A 13,221-nucleotide genomic window follows, 5' to 3' on the forward strand; every position below is an offset into this window, starting at 1 on the left:
ATGAATATTCTATCGTCAAATAATATATATATATATTTTTTTGTGAAAAGATACAAATAACGTTTGGTTTTCTGCTATGTTATGGATCCTGAACTTACAGTTATAAGTTCAAAAGTTAAGGACACTTGATCCTGAAATTCAAATTCAAAACTTAAAGACACTTGGTCCTGAACTTAGAATTACAAGTTCAAAAGTTAAGGACAATAGGTCCTGAACTTACAGTTACAAGTTCAAAAATTAAGGACAATAGGTCCTGAAGTCCTGAACTTAGACTAACAAGCTCAAAAGTTAAGGACAATAGGTACTGAACTTAGGCTAAGAAGCCCAAAAGTTAAGGACAATAGGTCCTGAACTTAGGCAAAGAAGCCCAAAAGTTAAGGACAATAGGTTCTGAACTTAGACTAACAAGCTCAAAAGTTAAGGACACTTGGTCCTGAACTTACAGTTGCAAGTTCAAAAGTTAAAGACATGTAGTCCTGAAGTCCTGAAGTTAAGTTAAAAAATTAAGGACATGTAATCCTGATGTCCTGAACTTAGAGTTCCAAGTTCAAAAGTTAAGGACATGTAGTCCTGAACTTAGAGTTACAAGTACAAAAGTTAAGGGCATGTAGTCCTGAAGTTAAGTTCAAAAGTTAAGGACATGAGTAGAAGGATATTTTCGTCTGGACATTTAAAGTTTATTAAAGCAGTGGCTATAGACTAAAGATATTTTAAACAGTGGCTTAAAAGTAAATATATGTGTTATTAGTGGCTAATTAATTAGTTTAATATTAATATTACTTGTTAATTTGTTTAACATGTATGATATGTTAATTAGTTTAACTTTAAAGAAAAAATTACATGAATTTGTATAGCATGCATTAAATGTTAATTAGTTTGACATTAATTTAATTTGCATGCTAATATTAGTTATTAGTTAAGTTATGAACCACATGAGATTGTAAAATCTATTAACAATGTCATGAATGAGCCTGAGGAAGACAACACTACTCAGCATAGGCATGAGCGTGAAGCCTATGACAGTTGGAAGAAAAAGAACTCCATTACTCGCATTACGTTATTGAGCACCTTAGATGATGACATCTTAAGAGAGTTTAAGGATCACCAAAGAGCCATAGATCTTTAGAATGCTTTGAGGAAAAGGTTTGGTACATGTTCCACTGCAAGGCTGCAATCTTTAACGATCAAATTTGATTCATATAAAAAACACCCAGAACATTCAATAAAAGCACATCTGAGGCAAATGACAAATATGATCGGGGAGTTGAAAAATGTTGGTCATGTGTTGGCTGATGAACAATAAATCCAAGTTGTCATACGCTCTTTACCTAGTTCTTGGGATCATATGAAAATGCATTTGACCCATATAAGCGAATCACAACTCAGGAAGATGTCCGGAGGCATCTTGAGTTAGAGGAGGAACGACTTGAGGCTACAAAGCCAATAGCTGAGTTGCACATGACAACAACCTTCAAAACCAAGAGTGATTCAAAGAAAAGAAACTGGGGAAAGAAGAGAGGGTCACCTCAAGCTAAGCCAGCTCAGCATGCAAAAAGGGCAAAGACTGAAAAAGGCAAGAATAGACGTCCCAAACGTGTCAAAGTTGCTAAAGTGAAATGCTATAATTGTGACAAAAAGGGTCACTATGCCAGAGATTGCTCTGAGCCTCCTAGAAAGGTATTTCACGATGCTCGAATTAGTGAACTTTATGTTTCTAGTTCTTTTTTTCTAACTAAATCTAATCCCTTGTGGATTGTAGACTCAGGAGCAATGGACCACATAGCCTGGGAACGCAGTGCCTTTGTTGAATTTCAGCGAGTTCCACATGGAGCAAAGTGGATATATATGGGCAATAACAATACAGTTGTTGTTGAAGGGATCAGTACATGCAAGTTACTCCTGTGTGGTGGTCGAGACCTAATACTACATGATGTTCTCTTTGCCCCAACAATTCGCTGGAATGTTATTTTAGTTTCAGTTTTGATTAAGCTAGGATTTGACTTGTTTTGTCATGGCAATTCTGCCAAGTTGACTTTTGGTTCACCTTTATTTGATTTGGGTCATGTGACCGGAGGTTTAATTATTATGAATTTGGATTATAATTCATTTAATAATAATGCTAGTTTTTCTATGTTTGTTTCTTCACATAAATATGATAGTGATGTAAACATATGGCATGCTAGACTTGATCATATTGGCCAACAAAAAATGCAAAGGTTAGCAAAATAAGGTTTGCTTTCCAGCATTGAACATGTGAAATTGTCCACTTGTGAAAATTGTCTAGCTGGAAAATCTGCAAGAAAACCTTTTGTTCAGGCAACTAGAGCCGAATATCCTTTACAATTAGTCCATTCGGACATCTGTGGGCCTATGAATGTTAGGGTCATCATATTTATTGATGATTTTACCCGTTTCAGTTATCTCTATTTGATTTCAAACAAATCAGAAGCAATAAGTTTCTTTAAACGCTATATGAGCTTAGTGGAAAATCAATTAGACAAGAAGATAAAAGCTCTTCGAACTGATCGTGGTCGTGAATACTTATCAACCCAGTTTAATAATTTATGTGATGAAAAGGGAATAATTCATCAGTTGACTATCCCAAATACTCCATAATAAAATGATATTGCGAAGAAAAGAAACAGAACGCTCCTTGAAATGGTTAGGTCAATGATGGCACAAGCTAACCTCCCAATTAGTTACTGGGGTGATACGTTTCTTACTGCCACATTTGTACTTAACCGAGTGCCTATAAAATTAATTACTACTACTCCATATGAGTTATGTATTGGAAGACAACCCGACCTAAGTGCATTAAGACCTTAGGGTTATGCTGCCTATACACATGATTCCTCTCACAAATATGGAAAATTGGGCCTAAGGGGAAAGAAAAGTGTCTTTGTAAGATACTCTGAAACCTCAAAGGGTTATGTGTTTATAGGTCAGCAAGACATTGGGAGTGTAACTGAGTTTGAGTCACGAAATGTCATAATCTTAGAGGATGATTTTCATAAGAAGGGAGAGGTAGGTCAAGACCTAACCTTATTTGAGATAATGGATCAATAAGTACAAGGATCACTTCATTGGAAGAATTTTAGCAGATGAATTAGTTTCTCATTGAAGACCTCCTTTATCATCAAATGCAAATGAAAGTAATCCTTCCACATTTAGTGAAAGTGACCAAATGGATCTTGTTCCAAGTGGGAGCGAGATGGTTACATATCTTGTTCCAAGTGGGAGCAGGATGAATGATTTTGATCCGAGTGGGAGCAACATTTATCCAAATGGAAATAATGATGAATCACAAATAAGACATGGTTCTCGTAAAAAGATTCCCCGCCGACGATTTGATGTTGAAAGTAGTGAACTATTTATGATGTTCCTACAAGAAGAAAACGAGCCTAAAAATGTAAAAGAGGCTCTCTCATGCCCTTCTAAGGATAAATAGACAAAAGCAATGGAAGATGAATTGAAGTCTATGAGAGTCAACAATGTTTGGGAACTAGTTGACTTCCCTAAAGGACGCAAAGCAATTGGTAGCAAATGGGTTCTCAAAATTAAGCTCAAGGCTGATGGCATAGTTGAGAGATATAAGGCTCGACTGGTGGCAAAAAGGGTATACACAGCAAAAAGGAATATACTACGGAGAGACTTTCTCTACGATTTTCCTTGGTTCGCATGGTTCTAGCTATTGCTGTAAGCTTGGATCTTGAATTACATCAGATGGATGTAAAGACTGTTTTTCTCAATAGAGAACTAGATGAAGAAATCTATATGGAACAACCTGAGTGTTTTATTGAAAAAGGTCACGAACAAAAGGTTTGTAGACTTTTGAATTCTATTTATGGCCTCAAACAATCTTCAAGATAGTGGTATATATGCTTTTAGAATGTTCTTGTATCCAATAGTTCTACCATGATGGATGAAGACCGTTGCATTTATACTAAGAGATCAAGAAACAAGCTTATGATTTTAACATTGTATGTAGATGACATACTTATAGCTGGAAATGATAAAGAGTTTATAACCGAGATAAATTCATGGTTGTCATCGCAATTTGAGATGAAAGATATGGGTGAAGCTGCATATATTCTTGGAGTTAAGATTTCAAGAGATCGTCCAAAGAAACTATTGTATCTCTCACAAGAGAATTACATTAAAAAAGTTATTGAACGATTCAACATGCAAAATAGTAGCCCAGTTGAAACTCCTATCAGTAAAGGCCATACCTTGGGAAGTCAGATGTGTCCTAAGACTCCTGAAGAGACAGAAAGAATGAGCCGAGTTCCTTATATGAGCGCAGTCGGAAGTCTAATGTACGCTATGGTGTGCACTAGACCTGATATCTGTCAAGCAGTTGGCTTGGTAAGTAGATATCAAACCGACCCAAGTTTAGCACATTGGCAAAGCAATAAAGAGGATCATGAAATATCTGAAGGGAACTGCTATTTATGCCCTTTGTTATCAAGGTGACAAGGATATGCGATTAGTTGGATACAGTAATGTTGATCATGGAGGAGATCTAGATGAGAGGAAGTCTACACCAGGATATGTTTTCTTACTCAGTAATAGTGCCATATCATGGAATAGTAAGAAACAATCATGTGTATTACTATCTACGATGGAAGCCGAATACGTGGCTTTCGCATCAGCAGCACAAGAAACTGTTTGGTTGAAAAAGTTCTTGGAGCACTTGTTGGATATCACTGAAAATACTACACCAATATTAGTCTACCGTGACACTGAGGCTGCAATATCCTCCACCAAGGACCCAAAGTTTCATTGTAAAACCAAACATATAGATGTCAAGTATAACTATATGAGAGACATGGTTATACGCAAGGTAGTGAATGTGAAGTATGTGTCTACAAAAGATATGTTAGCATATCCATTGACCAAGCCTTTGTCTAGAGATGCATTTGTAAGACACACTAGGTCTTAAGGCTTACTTAGACTCTGAGATACTTTATTTTGTTATTTATTTTCCCGTGTTCACAAAACTGATGTTCTTTGATTATCAATAAAATTGATTTACATACATACATATTTTTATTGTCGAATGTTATGCACATTATTTGTTCATTTTTATAAGTATGTCGAGTAGACAAGAGGTTGGCCTTCTCACACAGAAACCGCCTCCTTATCTTAGTGATGTGAGGAGATGAGACATGATTTTAAGCAAAATTATTATAAGGATAATTTAAGCGTTGTTCGCTTAAAATCAGAATGTCGCTTAAACAATGACATAAGGTCATTAGGGTAAAAAAACGTTCACCTAGTCTACTTTGTGAGCCAGATGTGAGTTAAAAATGATATTGTAGATCAAAGAACTCAAATTTAGATACTTATGATGTCTAAATATCATCTGTACAATATTCTTTATGAGATAAAGACATACGCTCCTTGGGAAAAGGGAGAAAATGTTGTAGCACATGTTTCATACCATGTGTGCTAATGTCGACCTATTGGGTTAACATAAGTCCATTCTCAACTTATTGTTGTGTGAGACACAGAGCTTTTATGATAGCTTAAGATTTTGTACCCTTAGAGACTCCGATTAGATACTTGAGACTTAGTGTGATGTTAGCTATCTTAGTGTATTTCCAAAAGACCACGTATACAGATTCGGTCTAGCGAAGCATATCTAGAAAAACAGTCATATTAATGTTAAGGGAATCGTGAAAAGAGGAATATCATTGATGGAATCTTATTTATTTGTATTTACTAGTGCACCAATTATAATTTATGAGTTATGGTTGTGAATACAAGAAATAATGATATATGAGATTTTGAGACTATATCAAATGTGATTTATATGATCTAGGGTACTGCATACTTTATGATCTACTTGCAGGTTTGCACTCGACGAGAGGCTATATACTCCTAACAGATGTATAACACTTAGGTCTCACAGTATGCTGGTCGTACGGTTTACTTCCCTGTATGAAGGGTTGAGGAGATGAGTTAAGAATATGTTTCTCAGGCTAGATGAGCACTCCCATTATGTGTAAGTGAGAGATGTAGGAAATATTAGGTCCAACCATAAGGGGTGCTCTAAGGCCCAATAGGGTTATTAGTTAATCCTAATATTTCCTAGATAAGTACACTTAGTGTGTATACTAAAATAATACTCTAAGCAGTATTTTTCCACGCGCTCTCTCTCTCAATCCAAAAAAGGATTTGGACCGTGGAATTGGAGGTTGCTCCAACACACCGTGACAACCACCGTCGACTAGTAATTCCAGTCGCGATTCAACTGTTTGCTTCTGCTTCACGAAGAACAAGTAAGTTCTCATTTTACAATTTACGCGCTATCTAATGTGTTTAGATCATCGCGTTTTCCTTCAACTTGTGTTTTATTTTATCCTCATCTGTGAATCGTTGTTATACTTCAGTATTAAATTTTTGGTATTTCAGTATAACGGTATAGTCCTCGGTATTAAGATTTTGATATTTTGGTATGTCGAAATACCGAAAAATACCAAATTTTTAAAGTATATCCTAGTCATACACTACCCTAGCCCAGCCTAAAATTTTAAGTTTGCATTTCTAGCCCAATAAGACTAAGCCCAAGTCCCCTACTCTCTTAGTCTTTTTTCCTTGTTTCTAATGATAGGAATTACAATTAGGCTTCTCTTAATTCTCAAGAAAGAAGTGAAGAACAGTTCATCTGTGACTGCTAGTGTTGCGACTACAATAGAGACGGTGTCACGATGACTTTACGACCTCGGCGCCGACGACTCTCAAGTGTGACTAATTGTTTCCTTATTTTTGACCTTCATTCTTCAATCTTCAACAAGTTCACAACTTCTTCATTCTTCAATCTTCCGTTTGTATTTTATAAACAATAGCTTTTATGTGTACAAAAGGCTGTATAAACTATAAAGAAATTTCGTCCCAACTTGATAAGAAATCAAGCCAAATGCAGAAACTTAGTGGAATATTTGTTTTCTTCACTTCTCATTTTCATGCATATAACACATTGGTAGAACTAGCAGTAATTGTTGAGATATGATTCGAAACTAAGCCAATAGTACTAACAGACTGTATCTCCATCTGCATTTTAGCATAATTAAAGGTTCAATCTTTGCTGCTAAGAAAGTAACTAATAAGGTGTATATCTAAACTCAACTCTAGTCTCAATTTGTGTTTGTATTTGTTTTAAGTTTGTATAGATGGAAGATGAAGGTAGAGTAAGTGAAGCCGGTTCAACTGAAGCTTACCTATTACTGAAGATAGCAACACCAACACAATTGATACTCAAGAATCTAAGAAAAGAAAAGCCATAGAACCAAGATCCGAAGTTTGGAAGCATTTTGATAAATTTGAGGTAAATGGAGTCGGTAAAGCAAGGTGTAGATATTGTAAGCAAGCTTATGCTGCTAATACATCTAGGAATGGAATAACATGATTGAAAAATCATTTGACTAGATCCAAAGAATATCCACCTAAAACTGATAAAGATAATACTGAAACAAAGATAAATTTTCAATCTTGCCAAAATGATGGATGATCGCTTTTGAAATTTGATCAAGAAGTGGTTAGGAGGGTTTTAATTGAGATGATAGTTATTGATGAACTACCATTTAGCTTTGTAGAAAAGGAAGGCTTTATGAAGCTTATGAGAATAACTCAATGTGCTGGCCCAAGAGGTCATCACTTGTTTTTAAAATAAATTCTGCATTTCGAGGCTTTAAAAACCTCTTTTAGCGTCACCTCAATTTGTGTGCGCAGTCCGAGCGCGTGTCCGGAAAGCTTATATGTGAAAATCTGTGAAAAATGATAAATTTTGACTATAAAATGAATTAATTTGACTTCGGTCAACGTTTTAGAAAAACGGACCCGAACCTATAATTTGATAGTCCCGGAGGGTCCGTAGAGAAATATGGGATTTGGGCGTATGCCTGGAATCGAATTCCAAAGTCCCAAGCCCGAGAAATGAATTTTTAAAGAAAATTATTTTTTGAAATTGTTTAGAGGAATTGGAAATAAATTTTGATTAGAACATGTTAGTATCGGGCCCGTATTTTGGTTCCGGTGCCCGGTACAGGTCTTATATGTGATTTAAGGTAATTCTGTGAAGTTTGGTAAGAAATGGAATCCATTTGATGTGATTCGGACCTTAAATGCAAAATTTGATGTTTTAAGAAGTTTTGAAATATTTCATTGATGTTGAGGTTTAATTCGTTGTTTAAGGGGTTAATTTGGCGATTTGATCGCACGGATAAGTTCATATGATGTTTTTGAGTTAGTACGTATGTTAGGTTTGGAGCCCCGATGGATTGGGTATGTTTCAGATGAGTTTCAGAAGGTTTTTGAACTCGTAAAAGTTGCAGGTTTTTGCTGTTCAGTGCCCAGGGATTTTTGTCTTCGCGTTCGCGTAGGCACACTCGCGAATGCGTAAGGCAAATCTCCTAGGTGCCAAATTTCTTCTTCGCGAACGCGAAGCTGGTGACGCAAATGCGAGGCTAAGGGGGGATACCCTTCGCGAATGCGACCTAACACATGCGAACGCGATGGCTTATGAGCCTGGACAGGGGGAGGGGTATTATACCTACGCAAACGCGACCACCTGGACGCCAATGCGAGGGCTCGAGGAGTTAGTGCTCCGTGATCGCGAGCCCACTTACGCGAACGCGAAGATCTGTCAGGCCTAACTCATCGCGAACGCGATATCCCTGTCGTGAACGCGAAGACCAAATTCACCCAGTTATTTTAAGTTTCAAAAACAGAATACATTACGGGAATTCCACCATGTTTCATAAACTTCATCTTCTCCACACTTCTTGGGTGATTTTTGAAGAGGAACTTCACCATATCTTCATAGGTATGTAATCCTAAGCTCGTTTTCTTCCATTTTTATCAACACCCACTAGATTTCTAGGCCCAAAACATGAGATTAATGGTAGAAAATTAGGGATTTGGGTAGAGTTAGAGCTTTTTGATTATTTGGGAATTTGACCTCGTTTTGGGGTCAGAATTCAAAACAAATTATATATTCAGGCCTGTGGGTGATCGGGTTTTGGTCCGAACCTCGTGTTTTGACCAAGCGGGCCCGGGGTCAATTTTTGACTTTTTGGGAAGAATGATTAGAAAGCTATATTAAGCATTGGAATTGGATTGTTTAGAATTTATTGATGTTATTAAGTCGATATGTCTAGATAAAATTGATTTGGAGCCGAATTCGAAAGATAAGGCAGTGTTTGAGGCTTGAGTTGGTCGTGGAAGTTCGAGGTAAGTGTTTGGTCTAACCTTAAATTGAGGGATTAGGAGTTGTGTCCTATTTGCTTCTTGTTGAGTACGACGTATAGGAATGGCAACGAGTATCTATACGTTGGTGTCGAGCATGACCGTGAGTCTTAAATTACAATTTGTTGTGTTCTTAAATGATACTACGGATGCTTTAATTGATGATTCTCGATATTGATCAAGGATTAAGTTTGTTTTTGTGGAAATTACTTATGATTGAGTATTGATGTTAGCCGAGATGAGTAGAAGTTGGGTTAAGATTGGTTATAGCTGTCTCTCCCTTGCCGGGACGTATTTACTTTTACTGTCGACTCCCTTGCCGGGATAGTGTAGTTTATTGTTAATCCCTTGCCGGGACTCTTGGTATGGTTGTTGCTAAAGGTATATAAATATATTGATCGGGTTGCACGCTGCAACAATGCTATATATGGAACGGGTTGTGTAGACATGTGATTTTTGACTCTCCCCAAGATTTTTCACATTTTAGCATGTAAATATTTAGTTTAGGCCTAATATCTCTAGATTTTGACTCTTTTACTTTATTTCGTCACAAAAAACAAAAATTTCAAAAATATTTTAGTTTACGTATCTTTTGTAAATTTAAATAAAAAATATACAAAAATAGTACCTTATCTTTATTTTTATATAATCTTGAAAATACAAAAATAGTCACAATTTTACATAGTAATTGTGTTCTTGTTCTCGAAAGAAAGGAAAAGGTTCCAAAATATATTTTTAACGCGTCTACTCTATCCTTTTCAAGTTAAGGATTTTAATAATTGAATTTTCAGCAGTTAATATTTTTTTTTATCTTTCTATATTAATAAAGTAGGAGTAGTATTTTATTTTATTAACCAAAAATATAGAAAGAAAAGAAAATCAAAAAAAAGGAGTCAATCACATTGGGCCATGTGGTAAAGATTCTCCATTATCCACTCCCTAACAAACTCACGTGCACCCCCATTTTTTGATCCCACTAACGTTTTGGCTAAGAAAAACTGAAAAATTCCTTTTGTGGGGACCACAATTCCTATCTTCTTTTCTTTCTAAAATATACACACACGCTAATATATAGAGGAGAGGGCTGGAACGAAAAGAACAAGGAAAAGGGGTTGGGATTAAAACACAAAAATAGAGAGGTTTTGGAAAAGAACGAAAACAAAAAACAGTGAGGGGGAAAAAGAGAGGAGAACGGAAAAAGCCTTGTGCCTGAGACTTTTCAAATAGCTAAAAAAACTTCCCTTCTTCTCCAGAAACTCATCATCATCATTTTTCCTTTCAAAAAAATATCATGTAGAGCCATGACTAAGCTTTATTAGCTTCACAAAAGCATGGCCATGGGCTGATCTTCTTCTTCCTAACACAAAGAAAAACCATTGATAACACCCATTTCCCACCATTAAAGGGACCTTAAAACTCCATAATCCAACAACAAACCCACCGACAAACTCCAAAAAGAAAGCAGTCAGTCAGTTTTTTTTGAGTTTTCAGCGTTCTCTAGGTCGAGTCGGATTCGAGTTCGTCGGTGAGATTCGAGTTTCTCCGGCGAGATTCGCTCAGTCTTCCACCTGTCAAAGTACTAGCGTTGGTTTCCGGTTCGAGTCCCGTTCGCGGTCCCGCGTTGAGTTCGCGAGCTCTGACTGTTTTCTGGTTGGAAATCCATGTGTGCTTCTAAAAGCTTCAATGAAAATCCGACTACGCTATTCTAAGGTTCAACTATTCATTCCTTTGTTCGTTTTGTGCTTATTTAACTTTATGAGTTGTTTTGATAGAATGGCTCTTGCTTCGTAATCTATCATTGGTCTTAGTTTTATTTCTTTTATCACTGTTCAAATTTACATGGATTCTGCCTTGTTTTGAGCAAATTAATTAAGAAAGATATGTATGTTATCATCTATTAGCTAAATAACTAGAATGATTGGTTCATACTAGATAATGAAAACAATGGGACGTTTGGGTGTTGCTGGGCATCATAGAAAAAGTGATGGTTTAAATCTAGGTTTAATTGAATGTGTACAGCAAAAGAGTATTGGATTTTGGTTTATATTAAAAGGGAGTTTGGAAAGTAGTGAGGAGAAAATGGGGAATCTTTAATTGTAGGGATAGGCATATGGTTTGGCCGTTGTCTATATTTTTCACGAGCCATTATTGTTGTGTGTACTGGAGTACTTTAACTAAAAGGTTTATTATGGTCCATGCTTGATCATAACCCTTGGTAGATTACAATAATCGGTTCATCACTTTAACTTAAATGAACTATCGTGATTGTGGGTATGGTTCACGTGACATAGTTATGATGCCTAATTTTCAAATTCGGGTGCGCATTTATGTGACCCAAATCCAAATCTCAACAATGTTAGATAAAATATGTCAAGAGCCGCGGGTTCATTTATGTGACATGGTTCGAGGTGTATTTTAAATGACGTTGCAATTTTCCTAAAATTCATTAAAAGCGGTTAATGATTTAAAATTATACCATAGGCTAAAACATGTATTAAAATCAGATAATAGGCCAATTATAACAGTTGAGCGACCGTGCTAGAACCACGGAACTTGGGAATGCCTAACACCTTCTCCCGGGTTAACAGAATTCCTTACCCAGATTTCTGTGTTCGCAGACTGTAATATAGAGTCAATATTTCCTCGATTCGGGATTTGAACCGGTGACTTGGGACAACATAAATTATCCCAAGTGGCGACTCTAAATTTTTAATAAAATGATCCCATTTTGATTGTCACTTAAAGTGGAAAAACTCCCATATACATCCTTTCCGGGGGTGTAGGTAAAAAGGAGGTATGACAGGTTACACACCGCAACAATGTTATATTGGATCGAGTTGCACGTCGCAATAGTGATATAAATGGATCGAGTTGCATGCCGCAATAGTGTTAAATAATAGGGATCGGGTTGCACGCCGCAACATTGTTATTATTATTTTGTTGTAGATATTGAATTGTTCCCTCATATTCCTCTTAAGTTTCGGCTGGATTTGATATTTCCCTCGTAGCATGTACCCCCTCCCACGTTAATTGTTTATTCTTGTTTATTTTCTGCTATATATTATATAACTACATAGGTTTATGTGGAGTCTGGTCCTAGCCTTGTCACTACCTCGCCGCGATTAGGCCAGACACTTACCAGCATATGAGGTCGATTGTGCTGATGCTACACTTTGCACTATGTGCAGATTTCGGAGCAGCTTTTGGATCGTAACACTTAGGAAGCCTGCCTTCAGTCCAGCCAGAGATCCCGAGGTAGTCCTACAGGCGTTCGTAGGCTCGATGTTCTCTTCTACTTTATTATGTACTCTGTTTTCATTAGATTTCGAGACAGATTGTATTTCTTTCAGATGTTTGTATGTAGTACTCATAGACAATTCGTGTATATTGTGACACCAGATTCCGGGTAAAGGAGTATATTGGCATTATAGTACTGGCTTGGTTATTTTTAGTTGTTTAAGTCTTCCGCTTGTGCCGTTTATCATTAATATTTAAATGTTGATTACCTGTTAATTCAAATTGTAAAAAGGATTAAAATGGAAGAGTTAGAAATTTCTATATTTAGTGGCTTACCTAGCTTCTACGAGTAGGCACCATCACGACTCCCGATGGTGAGAAATACGTGTCGTGACAAGTTGGTATTAGAGATCTAGGTTACATAGGTCTCACAATTCACAGACAAGCTTAGTAGAGTCTGAGGGATCGGTACAGAGATGTCTACATTTGTCCCCCAGAGGCTACAGAGTTAGGAAAAATTTCACATTTGTTCCTTCTTGTCGTGCAGTTTGGTTTCTCAATGCTAATTGAATTTCTACTCTTTTCTTTCGCTGATGGCGAGAACACGCACTTCCTCATCCACCGATCAGCAGCCCGAGCCCCTAACAGCAGCTCCCACGAGGGACAAAGGACGAGGGCGAGTCCGTGCTAGAGGTCGAGGCAGGGGCAGAGCTCAGCCCAGGGCAGCAGCACCCA

At 36.9% G+C, this 13,221-nt stretch overlaps 1 long non-coding RNA gene across 1 annotated transcript; it reads left to right on the forward strand.

Annotated features, from left to right (window-relative positions):
* Positions 1 to 10,335: 10,335 nt before the first annotated feature.
* LOC142162648 (uncharacterized) lies at positions 10,336 to 12,679 on the forward strand. The gene is made up of 2 exons (XR_012693893.1): positions 10,336 to 10,959; positions 12,438 to 12,679. It is a non-coding gene; the product is annotated as an uncharacterized LOC142162648 (long non-coding RNA).
* The last annotated feature ends 542 nt before the right edge of the window (positions 12,680 to 13,221 follow it).

Source organism: Nicotiana tabacum, chromosome 8 (assembly GCF_000715075.1).
Source record: "Nicotiana tabacum cultivar K326 chromosome 8, ASM71507v2, whole genome shotgun sequence".
NCBI classification, from domain to species: Eukaryota; Viridiplantae; Streptophyta; class Magnoliopsida; order Solanales; family Solanaceae; genus Nicotiana; species Nicotiana tabacum.